Source organism: Prosopis cineraria, unplaced genomic scaffold (assembly GCF_029017545.1).
Source record: "Prosopis cineraria cultivar Desert tree isolate PC_DT_omini unplaced genomic scaffold, ASM2901754v1 PC1, whole genome shotgun sequence".
Classification (NCBI taxonomy): Eukaryota; Viridiplantae; Streptophyta; class Magnoliopsida; order Fabales; family Fabaceae; genus Prosopis; species Prosopis cineraria.
Window position 1 is genome coordinate 7,100,583 of NW_026555332.1, and position 17,814 is coordinate 7,118,396.

A 17,814-nucleotide genomic window follows, 5' to 3' on the forward strand; every position below is an offset into this window, starting at 1 on the left:
ATATTTTTAGTATGAACAAAAGTAATAAATTGTAAAAGTAACAAGTTATTACAAATACTTTATTGTACATTTAACCGCATGAGTCATAAATCTTGCAAGTAGCTTTTTTTTTTTTTTTTAAGAATGCAAAAAATTTTTTGAAAGGCCATTTCTAATTACTCATGTTGGCACAGTAAATAATAGTTTAATCTCACTTTTTCCTTCATATTTTACGAGTTTGATTGGTTTATTTTTAATTAGTTTCATAGAAATTGTTAAACATTATACAATTATTAATAGCTAAAATGCATAAAATTCTCTTAAATTTTGAATGTAGTTGCATATAACCCCCAACTTTAAAAGTTTAAAATTAACCCTCGAACATTTAATACTATTTTTCAAAACCCCCTACTCTTTATTATATTATTTTTATAAAGATTAAAATTTCATTCAACTAAAAAATTATTATTAAACAAAATATTATATCATAAAATTATGGTTAATCAATTTCTCATATTTTTGCATAGTTGAGTCATTGATAGCCAACAAAGTTATTGTCATTGTATAAAATTTTAAATATTTATTTTTATATTAGTTTTATTTTTTTTTGGTTATCAATGGTGCATAATTTTCTCTTATTAAAGGATAAATTAATTTAACACGATAATATTTAAAATTTTAAATATTTTAATCATGTGCATTACATTAATCTAACATAGAAATATAAATAAAAATTGATCCTTTAAAATAATAAAACTATGCACCATTGATAACGAAAAGATGGATAAAACTAATAAAACATAAATATTTTAAATTTTATACATTGATAATAACATTTTTTAGCTATTAATGAATCAACTATTTAAAAGTATATAAGAAACTGATTATAAATAGTTCTACAATATAATATTTTTGTTTAATAATATTCTTTAATTAAATGATATTTTAATCCTTATGAAAAAAGTAATATAATTAACAGTAAGGGTTTTGAAAAACAAAATTAAAAATTAAGAGGGTTAATTTTAATTTTCAAATATGAGAAGGGTCATAGGCAACTGCTTCAAAGTTTAAAAAATTTTATGTATTTTAACTATTATTAATTGTGTATTAAATAACTGATCCCCTTTATAAATCATTTCAAAGGCACGGTGTCCATGTTGGATTTAGATAATACACAAGGCAATAATGGAGCAATGGGACATGGGAATGTATGTTTAGTGTAGTCATGTTTTTTTTTTCCCTAGATTCACAACATCGTTTAATATTACCATGTAGTAATCAAGAGTTTTCCTCTTCTTTTTATAAGAATAATTAAGACTATTTAAATTATGTTTCATTTGAATTAAATAAAAAGAGACACCATGATGAGATTTATTATTTGTAAGTTCCACATGTATGACTTTCCTTTTTTTTTTTTTCTTTCTTTTAGTTACTTTATCCCATATTATATTAAGGCCCTCCATATTTCATGTTTTAATGAGTATACTCTTACAATAGAAAAGATCTCATAAGGCACAAGCAATAAATACAAAGATCTACTCTATTTTTTTAATTCAACTATCATAATCATATTTTGTTCAAACTAAGACGGGTGAAATTAAATTGCCAAAAGAAAAAACAATTAAAACAATTATCATGTGTTATGACATACTAAAATTAGATTATACATTAAATACAATATAAGAGTCACATTCTATTAAGCTATATCTTGACATGATTAAAGATAGATAGATACACATATGATGACCAGAGATTAACAAAAAAGAAAAATAAATAAATGAACAAATAAATTTTTTCCCATTTCTGTGCATCGCGTGGGCCATTTTCTAGTTTACGTTTATGTTGGGACTTGGGATCTTTGGTTTGATTTGATATCAATGGTGAAAAATGAAGCTAGGTCAGTGCTAGTACTTTTGGAGTTTAAACTAGTTGTGCTTGTATATATTCCTTGTGAAATCTCCTCACTCTAAACATAATTAACATCCTAATCCATGGTAACCAATGGATTAATCCTATAAAAATTACCAAGTTTATAAATTAAAATCAAGGAATCCCAAGTTGTCATAATCCAAATTGAGTTAAAGACATCCATTAACTTTTTAATGAGAGTAAAATTAAGTTACGGAAGTATGAGATACCTCAAAGAAATGAAAAGAGTCGAAAACAGTTGAAAAATCTCAATGTGTTGAAAACAAAACAATGCACTCGACTTATGCACATTGTGCCACTGCTCATCACTCTCTGTGTGGCACGCCACAGCATCTGACGTGCCCCAATTCTCTGTTTGATATCCAAATGACATGATCTAGGTGTCTACAAAAGTCTTTTTTTATGAACTAGCTAATGACATGGGTTTTACTTCTAAAACAAGTCACTTTAGGAAGTTGGACACCCAAACACCTTTTACGACTTTTCTTAACTTTCATAAAAAAAGGTGTCTAAAAACCCTAAAGTGCCAAAAGCCATTCTTAAAACCCAGATCATGTTCATTAAACTAAGGACTAATTGTACAACACACCACAAGCACACATACACACCATTATATCACAAATTTCACTCCTCAACCCTTTTAATATCAAAACAAGATGGAGAGGTAATCTCATTGCATTACATTCAAAATAAACCATGTCATGCTTAAAAATAACTTTACTATACTTGTACTACTATTTTGGCCTTATCAACAATTTTAACTTATCATACTCAATCACTCAGGGCCTAAAATATAAACTAGACATTATAGACAATTTTATAGTACAAGTATACAAAATGCATCCTAAAATTAACAATATAAATCTATTACACAAAGAAATAGTTAAACATAAAGGCATATAATAGGAATTCACTAATTCCTAAGCTTCCTGAGCTTTATCCCTCTCTATACCGGACTTAGAGCCTATAAAATGTTGAAGGGGGTAAGTCTAGTGAAATATCTCCTCTATGGATCATTATTAACCATTCAAACTCATGGTAATCAAGGGATTACCTTTTATGGAGATTATTAAGTTTTTAATTTCAAATCAAGGGATTCTAAATTTTCTTAAGTTAAAACATGTTCAAATCATTCATTGATTTTCATCAGAGCAAAAATAAGTGATGGAAGCATGGAATACTTTCGAGGAGTAAAAGAAATTGAACAATAGTTGAAAAATAACAAGTTTGCTAAAAAATAAAGTAATGCGCTGCAGCTCGTGCACATCACGCCACGGCATGTTGCTTTTTGTGTCATGCATTGTGGCTCAAGAATCAATGCGTCTCGGTATTTTGCACATTTTTGATAACAGAATCGAGGAACTTTTGATGCGCCCTAAATTTTCGTCCGATGTCCAAATGACATGATCTAGATATGTATAGAAAGCTCTTTTCATAATCTAGCTAATGGTATAGGTTTCACTTTCAAAACAAGTCATACCATAAAGTTGGACACCCAAACACAAATTTATCACTTTTTACAACTTTTCATAACAAAACTCAAAACAAGTACCAAAAGCCATTCCTATCCCCTAGATCATATTCATTAGACCTAGGACTACTAGTACAATACACTACAAGCACTCAAATACCGGGATGACATAAAATCACCTCTTAACCCCTTTAATACTAAAAATAGAAGGGGGAGATAAATTCATTGCATTGTATCAAAAATCAATCATATCATCTCTAAAATCACATTTCTACATTGTACTAGTATTTTAGCCCTATCAACACATATAACTTATCATACACAATTACTCATGGTTTAAAATACAATTCAAATATTTTAAACAACTAAATAATGCAAGTGTAACAATATGCAACCTAGAATTAACAATAATACTTTATTACACAAAATAAACATATACTAGAGCCATACACTTAGAATGTATTAATTCCTAAGTCTCTTGAGCTTTTTCCCTCTCAGCACTAGAGCTAAAGCCTATAAAGTGTTAAATAAAAGGGGTGAGTCTAGCCATTCAATAACTAAGATAAAACCTATCATATGCAATTATATATCAATTAAAATAAACACAATAGTTTGAAAATAGGTTCTCTTGAAAGACATGCGTTAACACATAGTCCTATATTTTATCAATCATCTCACTTCCATTCAATCACATGGTACATAGCCATAAGACACTCAGGCATATGACCATGACTCGATATCAACACGACTTGCCACAACTCAAATCATGTGACACATCATAGATTACATAGGCAATCATCACCCAACCTTATAACCTACTTATCTCCTTCTGACTAAAATCGTGGGTTATAATACTGAATAAGGCTCTATCCGTGTGACTGGATTACCTAAGCTCACTAATTATGACGTGTGACCTAACCAAAGACCACATGAATCGCTCTTGGACCACGGCTTCCCCTATTCTTGAATCTTTAGGGTATTGTATGCTTTAAGCTAATCTCCTTGATAAACTGGTAAAGATAGCTAGGTTCTAGTTTCTTAACAAACTATGGAATAGTCACTCGATAAATTGTGGGGCAAGGCTATACCTCTGTGCACCGGAGGGCAGCCTAAATACCATGTAGATTTTCTTTACTCTTAATCCCTAAGCAAACTCCCACCTATTGATCATGCCATATATGATGCTCACTTTCTAATCATATTCTCATTTATTTACTATCACAATCAATACGTTAGGCTCATGACTATGCACTACCCAAGTGAGAATCCATTTCAATTTCACAACATCAATCTCACTTATCATGACAATCCATTTCTTTATTAACCTACATTTACCTCAACACAACAACACATTCATCTTCTTAAAGGTATATGCATGTTCATAGTTTGAAAATTATCTTGATTTCATATTTACATTTCAAGCCAAATATAACATTATGCACATTTATATTTTCAATTATTGATTGAAACTAATAACATGCTTTCACATTGAAAATCAACTCATGCATGTAATAATCCACAATTTAACAATCAATTAATGTATAACTATTCAAGATAGGATTCCACTAGTTACATCAAACCTTTTAGAGCTTAAAAGTTTACCTCTCAATATTATAACTTCCAAGCTTGAATTCCTGCTAAATTGGTGACTAAGGGCTTAATGTACAATTAACTAAGTTAACCTTCATTAACATTGTCAAGAGCATACTATCTACTCACACCTTCACTCTTTCATTTTTCCAACAACATCAATTTTATTATTTAGGTTTACCCATTAGGTTTACTAACTCTCTTTAGTCTCCATTAACATTAATGAGCCATTAAACTCTATTAATGGCATTACATTCTTCCAACAACCCTTATTAATGCCAAATTTAGATATTAATGGAGTTTAACAACTAAAAATCCTAAAACTCATTATTTCTCAGTTTAGATACTCCAATCCACTTCCATTAACTCTATTTGAGTCAGTAGATTCAGACCCATAACCTATATAGACCGAAAATTATCTCCTGCTATCAAACTCCAACCAAAAACTCATAAATGTGGAAGAAAATAGGAAGAATAGGGTTAGGATACTTACTTGAAGTGTTTCTAATTTCAAAATACTCCAATGTCACCTAAGAATAAACCCTAACAGAGCTCAAGTCACTAGTTCTCGATTTCTACCTCCTTCTCTCTAATTTCTATAATAATTTGTGACTGATATTTTACAGAAATTGGCAATGTGCCATTGCAGACATTGTATGTGCCATGACGCATGGCACAGAGAGGTCTCCTTTCATTCCAGTTGTATCTGGGCACCGTGGTAGACCTATATCACATTACGACATGTGGCATAACAACACTAAATCTTTGTTTTTTTCTCCTTTCAATGCCCGATTGGTCTGACTTCACATTGGACTCATAATTAGGGTTGAAACACAACCAAAGGCAATCATTAGACCTCCTTAGCCACATATCACGTCAATTTACTTAATTATCATAATTTAGTTAATTCAGGGATTAAAATTCGAGATGTTACATCTAGTCACTTAATAACCAAGGTAAACTTACCTTATGCAGTTGTATATTAATTGTATTAAACATATAATATAGAATAAATATTCTTAAAACATGTACATGCACATGAATCACTACATATCATAGCTCAATTAAATCATTTCTATTTTAATCACATGGTACATAGCCACAAGACCTCCAAACATGTGATCATGACCCGATAGATTGATATGACTTGCCACAACTCAATCTTGTGAGACATCATACAAATCACATAGGCATCATCATACTATCCTTATACCTTTCTTATTTCCTCCGACTAAAATCGTGGGCTATAACATTGAATAGGATTTCATTCGTGTGATTAGACTACCTAAGCTCACTAATTGTGAGGTGTGACCTAACCAAAGATCACAGTATTCACTTTGAGACCATGGCTTTTCCTACTCTTTAATCTTTAGAATGTCGTATACCCTAAGCCAATTTTCTCGATAAATTGGTGGAGATAGCTAGGTTCTAATTCCTCGACAAACTATGGGACAAGACTATACCCTCGTGCACCAAAAGGCAGCTTAAAATACCATATGAATTTTTTATCTACTCTTCTCCCTAGGTGAATTCCCGCCATGCCATGTATGATGCTCACTCACTATTCACAAATTTCATTCTCAAATCAACACATTAGACTCACAACCATATGTTACCTAAGTGAGCACCAAATCTTATTGTCTTCACATTTATCACACATATTACCCTTTTTCCATCATAGTACATTCATCATTGTTAGTCTCAATTATTATCAACTACTTAACCATCACAATGAAACTCTAAAACTCATTTCGCAATCTCTTTACATCTTTAGTTCAAACCAAAGCAATTATATAATCACACAGTTTCATAGCATGTTATACATATTTGCAAACCACAATTTACATTCTAAACACATATTTCACTTCACATTACAATTAATATATAACTAGCCAAAGTTGGGTTCTCCCAATTACCTCAAACTTTTGATAGGTCAAAGTTTTACCTATCAATACTTTTGCTTCCAAGCTTGACTTCTCAAGCTAAAATGGTGCCTAAATGCTCAATTTACAACCCATAAATTTTTAATATCATCAACATTGTCAAGAGCAAGGTTTCAACTGTTACACTTTCACTTCTACTACCCAACATCCTTAATTTTTACCTTTGAGCTTACCCATTAGGTTTTTTTAACTATTTTTAGCTCCCAATCATATTAATAAGTCATTAAACTTTTATTAATGGCATTACAACTCTTCTAGTAACCCTCATTAATGCTCATTTTCAAATATGTATGGGGCTCACCAATAAAAAATATCAAAGCTCATTTTTTTTCTAGGGTTATGTACGTAAATCTAATCCTATTAACTCCATTTAAGTCAATAAATTTGAACTCATAACCAATATGGACTGAAAATCATCTTCCATTATCAAATCCTAACAAAAAACTTCATAAATGTGGAAGAGATAGGGAGGAATGGAGTATAGGACACTTACCTTAGGTGTTTCTAACTGCAAAATACTCCAAGTACCCTCCAAATGTGAATCTAGTTGAGCTCGGTCGCTTGTTCTTCATTTTCTCCCTTTTCTCTCCTTCAATTTTCTGTTAGTTCGCAGCTAATATTCTGTAGAAAAGGGTGGTGCGCCATGGCTCATGCAGCACACATCGTGGTGCATGGCACAAAGAGACTATTTCTTCTTCAGTGGTCATCTGTGAATCACTGCGAACCTATTGTATACTGCAGCTTGTGGCATAGAAACCCTTCCATCACATTTTCTCCTTCATTCAATGCTCAAGTGGCTCGATTTCACTTTAGATCCATAATTAGTGTTGAAATATAATCAAAATCAATCATTAGACCTCTCTTACTACACACCACATCAATACTCAATTATTATAATTAAAATGAATTAATCCCTTAATAATCCAAGGATTAATATTTGGGATGTTACATTCCCTCACTTCAAAAATATTCTATTCATTGAAAAATAAAAGATATTTTTAATCTAATCTTATTCTCTAATAAATTAATTAATTATCTTAAAAATAATATCATCATTCTATATTTATCTTTATTTAATAAAGTATTTTACTTAAAAGTAAATATAAAGTGATTTATTTATTAATAACATTTAAAAAAAGAAAATTAATTATACCTTAAAACATTAAACATGCCTTATATTTTTTAACATTCAACATATCAAAAGATGCCTAAAATCACGTATGGTTAATCGAATGGAATGGATAAAAAAAGGAAAAATGATAATAAAATTCCTCTTAATTATATAAATGACAATCTTGTCCCTTGAAATACCATAAGTCTATTGAAGTCTCTAGAAAATTTTATGTTAATAAATTTTAAAGTGAAAAAGATCATTTTACTCTTATTAAAAATAACAAACCTCAATCATAACTTTTATTTTGTGAATCGCAGGAGTTGAAGAAGAAATCATAACTTGTCAAGTATAATTTTTGTTATTGAAAAACAAGCTGTAATTATAAATTTTGTTTAAAGAACAACATGTGCAAAAGGCCTTACTTTCTTACCAACACCAATTGGAAGAAGATTAGCTACTTGATTACCCTACTGGGGAATAAATAAAAGGAAGAACCCAACCTAAGAAGTCAAAGCCTTAATACACTCTTATATTATGCCTTTATATTGCCAATAATACAAATCAAGTTGATTGAGACTAATGCTATTCACTAAGAGTATGCAATTAGTTTCAAAACAAATCTTCTCATGGCTAAGATTAGTAGCAAGCATTAAAGCCTGTTTCAAGACTTGCGCTTCTATCATGAAAGCTAAAATGGGCTTGACTTTGTCAATAAAACCCCAATAGAAACTACCAAACTCATCACTATAAATGACACCAATGGCATCAATCTTGGATTTATCATAAAAAGCACTATCCATATTTATTTTAAGAACATTAGTGGGAAGAGGTTTCTAACACAACCATCTTAATATTAGCATAGGCTGAAGAACTAGCACACAAGTTCCAAAATTCAGCACGTAAAGCTCTAGTCATCTTAATTACATTACTCAAATTTGGTTCAACAAAGTTAAAATTTTTTTCATTCCTTTGCTTCTAAATAAACCAAAGAATCCAACAAATCAAAGCAGTATAATAATCAAAGAAATTATTATTAGCTATTAAAATTGGTTCCCACCAAGGTTCAAAGCTACTAATGTTCAGATTATTAATCTAAAAGCAAAGTTACTTCCAAACCAAATTTGTCTAACCTAAGGACATAATGTACGGTCGCCCTTACTAATCTAACTTTTAACCATAATCTCCTAAATAACTCATGAGATTAATCAATTAGATTGTCCAATCATAGTTAAACATTTTCTAAAATTTAATGTTTAAAATTTACACAATTGGAATCCCAAGTTTTTAATATGAAAACAAGATAAAAGAAGCTTAATCCAATCTATTTTGACATTAAAAGAGTTATGGAAGCATGGGATATCACCTCTAATTTCAAATCAATAAAAATAGTTGAAAAACCAACAAGCCCAATAATGAGAGATGCATTGTGGCATGGCACCCCTGCGCCATAACTTGTCCTCACTATGTCATGTATAGTAGTGAGTTGCACAGATTCTATTCCATGGTGTGTTGCACATATTTTGCAGCATGGTTGTTGTCAAATTTTAATAATTGGGGCTAACTTCTAACTTGTGACAGTTTTGCTTTTGACGTTTGATTAAAGTTATGTCAGTGTAATATCCTCCTTATAAAAACATAATTAACTCCAAAACTCAATTAATTAAGAGATTGATTAAGGTAAAAATAAGTTTACTAAGTTTACAAATAAGCTATAAAGGTAGTGTCCTAAGTTTTCAGAACAAAATCTATTTTAAAAGATTTCAAAAATCCCCAAACTAGAGTTTATAACTATGCAAAAGCATGGGATCACCTCAAGGAGTGGAGCATTTGCTTAGGAATCATAAAACCATGAAATTTTGTGTTTTGTAGGGGTGTGCACCACAGCTTATAGAACATGCGCCGTGGCTTGTTTGACTTTGTACCATGTGCCATGGCACATTACACGTTTCATGACAGTAGATTTCTACTATTAAAATGAAAGCTTTTGGGGCAACTTTCGAAGCGTCCCATTTCTTTGTTTAACCTCTGATTGATGCAAATTAGGTGTCTATGGCAAGCTTTTTTCGAGTTCTAACTAATGGCTTTAGTTTTATAACCAAATTATCACACATCAAAATTTGGACTTTTTTCCAAAACTTGCGCTGTTACAACATTTTTTACAAAAACTAAGTATCTAAATCCTTCATCAAAAGCTAAAAGCCATTGATACCATTTAAACCACATATAATAAATCAAAACTAACCTGTGCAACACATCACATCATATAAAACACTTATAAAACACAATTTTAATATTCAACCCCTTAATTTCAAAACACAGAAGGGAGAGTTCAATCACCCATTTCATCAAATAATTCAAGAATATCTCACAATATGCTCAACTCTTACTTACATTAGTATTTTGGCCCTATTACAGGTATTACATTTCACAAACACACTCATTAGAGCCCAAAATACACTTACAACTCACAAAGAACATAATGCAAGTAAGAACCAAAACAACATTTCATAATTGGCAATTTCAATTATCATATACACATAAAGACTCAAAATAAAAAGGCATACTAATAAGATTGCAGTTCTATGCCTCTGGTTTTTTTTCTCTATCTGATTCTCTTGAGCCATTCCTATAATATTGAAGATAATGGGACGAGTATAATCACTCAATAACCAAGGTCCAATTAACTTATATTAATGCATGTTAATTAATTTAAATGCAAGGGGAAATTTAATAAACCAGTTCAAACAATAACACATTCACAAGTATAGCTCAATCTTTTCATTTCCAGTAGGACATACACATATGGTAATGATCAATATCAAGTTATATAACATGTTTTCAAAGCGTGTATCCATATTTCTCATTCACAATAATACATGCACGAGAAATATAAATCAAATTAATATCCTTTCTTAAAGAACAAGGCTTTTACTAGTTTTATTTCAATTGGGGGACAATATAACAATCATATGCCCATTTTCAGTATATGCATGATCACACCTCCCTTAAATTCTCCTTATTCCTCTGACATGAAACTATAGGTTATAATACATTGGGATAGTCTATGATCTAGGACTTCCTTAGTATAAACACCTGTGAGGGGTTACTCAACTAAGGTTTTCCTAACTCACTTGTAGAACATGATTTCACCTATTTCCTCACACTTTGAGGTGTCATTCTCTCTAGATTAGCTTCCTTATTGAATAAGTAGATTGCTAGTTAGGTTCAAGTCCCTCGTTGAACCAGTGGGACAGTCTTTTGTCGAACTAGTGGGACAGTCCCTCATTGAACAAGTGGGATGATATATGTATAGCAATCCAGGCAAGTCATTAACTCGAATTAGAGCCTTACCACGTGAATTTAATTCTCTACTCCTCTTCACTAGGTGAACTCTTGCCTCTCATGATCATGCAATGTATAAATATGCATTAGTTCATCATATGCAAGTATTCACTACTAAAACATGCTCAATCATCTCATTGTACTCACATTTAACACACATTATCGAACTCCTCAACACATATATCATTAAACTCCTTTAATATATAATTATTATACCTTGTCACAATTCACATCATTGAACTCCACATATTCATAATCATTATACCTCACAAATTCACGATCATTGAACTCTATAAATTTCAAAATTGTTAAATTCATATCAAACACATTCATAGAACTCCTAAATACACTATTTTCATTGAACTTCTCACTTGTTAAATCATTGAATTACATTAGTTAACCGCCTTATGGTGGGTTTTTAAAAAAATCATGCCACATTTGCATTTCAATCAATCTCACATAATTCAATTATCAAATATTAATCAATAAACTAATGAACACACAAAAATAAAGATAAAATTTCCTCAGTTACCTCAAACATTTGAAAGGTCAAGGGTTTCACCCCTCAATTACTCACTCTCAAAGCTTTCAAGAAGTTTGAATGGTGCCAATAAGGTTGCTCTACAAGCATTTACAATATGATTCATCAAGATCCATGGTTGAGCTAATTTTTACCATTAGCTTAACACTTTTTCATGCTCAAGATTCACTCTCTATTTATATAAAAATACTTATTAAGTTTCTTAGCTTTTTTTAACCCTCATTAACATCATTGAGCTTTTTAATGGCTATTAAGGGGACCACATTATCCCCAACTAACATATTTATGAGAATTTTGCATATTTATTTATTCTTAACTACCAATCAACAGAAACCTATAAATACTAAGTTTCATTAGCTCAATCTACTCTCATTAATTCTAGTTAAGTCAATGGGTTCGAGTAAGTTATATGGATCGAAAATCATCATTATCAACCAAACCCTAACTTTTAACATCAAGAAAATAGAAGAAGATAGGAAGATTTAAGTGTAAGAAGCTTACCTTTAATGCTTATGAGTTTCAAAATATTCCTAATAGTCAATTTCCTGAAGCCCTAGCACAACTCTTCAGATGTTCTCTCGAATCTCTCCTTTTCCTCTCATTTTCACAAGTTATAGACATACTTATTTTTGCAGAAAAGTCTTAATGTTCCGCGACGAATACATAATGTGCCATGACGCATGGTATAAAGAGCAGCATCTCCCCCATGTGTGTAAGGACAAAAGGGTCGTGATGGCCTGATCTATAAGCCGTAGTACGTGAAATAGAACCTTGCATTTTAAATTTCTTTTTCTTTTTATTCTTGGGTAACCCAATTCTTCCTCGAACTCACTTCTAAGGCTAGAATTAAAATCAAACACACTCATTAGGCCTCTCTGATCACACATCTTGCTAATATACTTAATTAATCTAATTGGGCTTAATTAATCTAGTTTAAAATCAAGGATGTTACAGCAGGTGTCTATAGAAAGCTCTTTTCTAGCTCTAGTTAATGGCATTAGTCTCAATGCCAGATTATTATTCAGTCAAAAGTAGAGCCGGTAATTTAGACCAAGCTTGACGGACTAGCCTGAACCCGCCCAAAAAATTTAGGGCCAAGCTCGAAAAAAATATTAATTTTTTATTGTTTGGGCCTATTCAGACAGCCCAAATAAGCTCGAGAAAATTCGGGTCAAGTCTGATCAAGTTCGGGCTTGGCCTGAATAACCAAATAAAAAAATTAAATTTTTAAAAATATATAAAATATGATAAATATTAATTAGTTTTTCAAGTTTTATATCATTTTATACCAAAATACTATATATATGAGTGTTTTAATATAATTATTTTTTAAAAAAAATTAAAAATAGTTATATTTCATATTTTTTATTATTAATTAATAATTTTAAAGTTAGTAGTCGAACTGTGATTGAATTGAGATCAACTTAATCATAATTAAAATAATATAATTTAATTAAAATATATAAAATATTTATATATGACTATGATAAGAGCAATATTTAATAATCAAGACATTAATTTATAAGTAAAAAGAAAACATTCATGAATAAATTATACATAATACAACAAAATAATAAAAGAGCTACTTAAGTATAAAGTTGATAAGTTATTTTTTATTTTTTTTTTAAAATTAAGATAATATTTACACTTAATAGAATTATTTAAAAATCAAAATTAATTCAAAAAATAAAGAAAAAATACTTTTAAAAAAATTTGGGTATTTGGGCCAGCCCAAAGCCCGAACGTGTCAGGGCCGATCTTGGCTATATGAGCTTTTTAGAAGGAGTAGGATACTTTAAGCTCGATCTGAAAGCTCGACCTGAATTGAGCCCAACTCGAATAAGCCCAGCCCGCTTGAATTACCAGCTTCAGTCAAAAGTTGGACACCTATTTGCAAAACTACACATTTCACACTTAAAACTCCAACTTGGATGTCTAAATTTCCAACCAAGTGCCAAGTGCCTGTAAAATACACCTAAACCATACTTAATGCACTTAAGACTACCTACGTAACACACCACCACAAGCATATAACACATACTTCTCAACATCTCGATTTCTCAAAAACATAAAGGGGAGATTATTGACATCAAAAGTCATTATTGTGCTTTACAATGAATCAAATAATGTATATTCTACTTGCACTGATATTTTGGCCTAATAAATATTCAAATCATCATATCTAAAACTCAGGGCCCAAAATATGCTAGTTCACTACTATTAACATTTAGTGTAAGTATAATAAAAGAATGTAATTCTAGTTGACAAATATCTTGATAAATTACATATCGTTGTAAACAAAATAAGGCTATGTCATAGGAATGCCATTCTTTAAGCCTCAAAAGCTTCCCTCAGTCAATAGTCAGTTGTAAAATATTAAAAGAGAGTGATGAATACAATCACTCAATAACTAAAGTACATTCTTTCTATATAATTGCTTATTAATTGACATTAGAACATGTTAAATATTCGTAAACATATAATTTTCTCAATATCAAGGCAATCATATTATCATTTTTTACATCATTTCACAATGCACATTACCGTAACAATAACAACCATGTGATAATTGCATCAACCATATAACGCATTAGATAAAATGCATGATCTAACTATCCTTATATCCTCCTTATAGCTTTTGACTGAAACTATATGCTATAATTTAATTAAGGCTCTCCATCCGCGTAAATGGGCTACCCAAACTTATCAATTGGTGAGGAGTGACCTAACTAAAGATCACTACACTCACTCTTGAACCACGTCTTCCCCATTCTTTAAATCTCTAGAGTTTCGTAAACTAAAAGCTAATCTCTTTACAAACTAGTGAAGTTAGCTAGGTTTAAGTCCCTTGACAAATGATAAGACAAGCCCTCAAAAAACATGATAGGGCTTGCCTCTCTATTTTAATGATGGTAGTCATTACTACTTAGATTTTATCTACTCTTCTTCCTAAGTGAACTTTTGCTAAATGATCATGCTATGAATTATGCCTCAATCATTGTACATATTCATATACAAAAAGAAAGCTCATTTTAATTCATACAAAAGCTATCACATGTGAGCATCGTAATTATGTTCACTTATCACACTCGCATTTCTATTCTCAACTCATATCACATTGTGCATTATTCTCCCCTTTACTCACATAATTACATTTAAAGCTAATACAAACAACATAATCATCTCATCTACTTGTTAATCTTCTTATTTTAACAAGTAATTATGACATTTCAAGCATTGCATTTAAACCAAATATGGCTATGAATCATGACGGCACTTCTTGTGCCATGATGGATGATGCGCATGTTGTGTCATGGCATAGAGCCACTCTTCACAAAATTTCTCTCCTTCTTTTGGGGAAATCCAAATCCAATCCTAAGGTTATACCTAAGCTTAATTGTAATGTTTTTCTTGACATTACCACAACCACTTAATGCCTACCATATAATCACTATATTAGCAATTAGGAAGCAATAAGCATTCCTAAGCCTTAAAACAAAGAAGGGTTTAAAGAAATAGATTCAATTTATTATTTAAAATCTTTAAGATCCTACAAACCCTTTAAAATTATCATTTGAGCTAAAACATAGTGTCTTAAAATAGTAAAAGAAGCATGGAAACAAAACAAAACAAGAATTAAACCATAGAAAAACAAGGCTAAAAGTGTCGATTTCTCCCATTCTAGCATAAATGCTGTAGCATGTGACACATACGTCATGCATGTGGTATGGAGAAGGCAAAACTCATAACTTTATATCATACCCCGCAACATATGCCCTTTAAGCCATGGCATATGTGCACATCATAATAAAAAGCTGCCATGATAGCTTTTCTGACTCAACTTTAGATATGCACCATTTTCACACCCAATATTTGATCAAAGTGGTTCAAGTGCTCACACAAAACTTATTTAATAATTTAACTAATGGTGCAAGTTTGGTTTTGTAAGTTTGGTTTTGATCTGATGGTGTATTCAAAATATAGACATCAGATGCATAGATTCAATTTTAAACCCATTTTCTTCACATTTAAGTATCCAAATCTCACACCTTATACTATTAGCTCAATTTAAAGCTTCAATCAATTGAGCATTTGAATAAATGATAAAACACCAAACATAAAATTTGACCATATAGATGCTTACTATCACATCTTTGGCCAAATATGTATAATCACACCAATTCACTACTTAGCCAACCTTATGCCACATAATCACCGCATTCACATTATTAATATAGAAATGAAACATCTTTTGTACTTGTACAAGTATTTTAGTCTTTCACCACAAAATCACTACACATTTATAATATATACACACTTAGGCTAAAATTCAACCTCACTATATGATCATACAAGTGCAACCATGAGAATGACATATACTCCTAGCTAGCAACTCATAATATCATTATTTAATTTTACGTACACAACTCAAAATAAAATTGGGCATTCTAATTACAATTTAGCCAATTCATTAGTCATTGCCTAATTCTTAACTTTGCTTAATCTCAACTGTAAAACCTGTAAAATAATAACCATGGGATGAGGTAAAAATCTTTATAGCTAAGATAATCTACATTATCAATTAACATGCCAAATCATAAACAAGTATTAAACTGTGCAATGACACATACATTGGTACAAATATTAGCACTACAATATAATGCATAATCACTAGCCGTCCAGTCCTCCAATACTCTTGATTGAACTTGTAAGCTATTTCACAATACTAAACCGTATATCCAATCCAAACTTAGCATCCATGATAGGGCTACCTAGTCAAGATGTCTACACCACTTCTGGACTATAAGTTTCTCTTATTACAAATAATGTGGGTGTTGTTACTCTAACATCACATTCTATAGATGTTAAGGAGCATAGTCTCCAATATTGCACCCTTTTAGGTATTAAAGAGAATAGTTCTCCAACACCAATCCTTTTTAAGCACTGAGGAGAATTAAGCTGCACCTGACATCCTGAGGTGACAGTTATACATATGGATTAGTATCTACCATAGTGATCTCCTACTCGTACTGATATGTCATATCTTATCAGATATCGCCACTAGATCATGCATATAAAATTCTCTATATATTATGTTCATTTACTATATATTCAATTATATTTATCATCATTTTAGCATCTTAATTAACATCTACAAATAAGGAATACCCTTATCTTTTATTCTAAAGATACACAATTTCATAGCTTAATATTCTACATTTTCTAAAATACTTTGCTTTAGCAAAACATAGACTTATACATACATACATGCATACATACATATATATATATATATATATATTTGACTACTAGTAAGTATAATCTACTTGCTAATAACTTATACAAGCTAACAAATGATATAAATAATCTGGTTATCTCAATTTTTATTGCAAAAAGGGTTCCCCGTGGTATCAAATTTCCTCTATCACCTCTTGAATCACAATGAGGTCCCATGCAATTCACTTTATAATAATAAGTACTATATGTCAATTTCACACCAACATAAGCACTTTTAGGCACATAAATCACCTAAAATTCCTCACTTTTTACTCATATTAATAAATGAGCGAGCTAAGATCACACTATTACCTCAAGTCCCTTTCTAATGCAATCATAACATATCACTACATACCTAAACATATCAAGCCTTCAAACTTCAAAAATTTAGCCAGGGCTCCTCTTAATTCTCATTTCAAATTACTATACCTAACAAAACCACTTACTCTAAGTCTAAGAAACCTAAACCAAGCTATTGGACCTGCGTGCTTTACTTAACACATAGATTCCTAGCTTTTCCAACTCATAACAAAACTTTCTCTTTAATATTCCTTATAATCAAGATGCCAAGATGGTAGGGAGGTATGAAAAGCTTACCTATGAGTTGGAGGGTTTAAATCAACCCCAA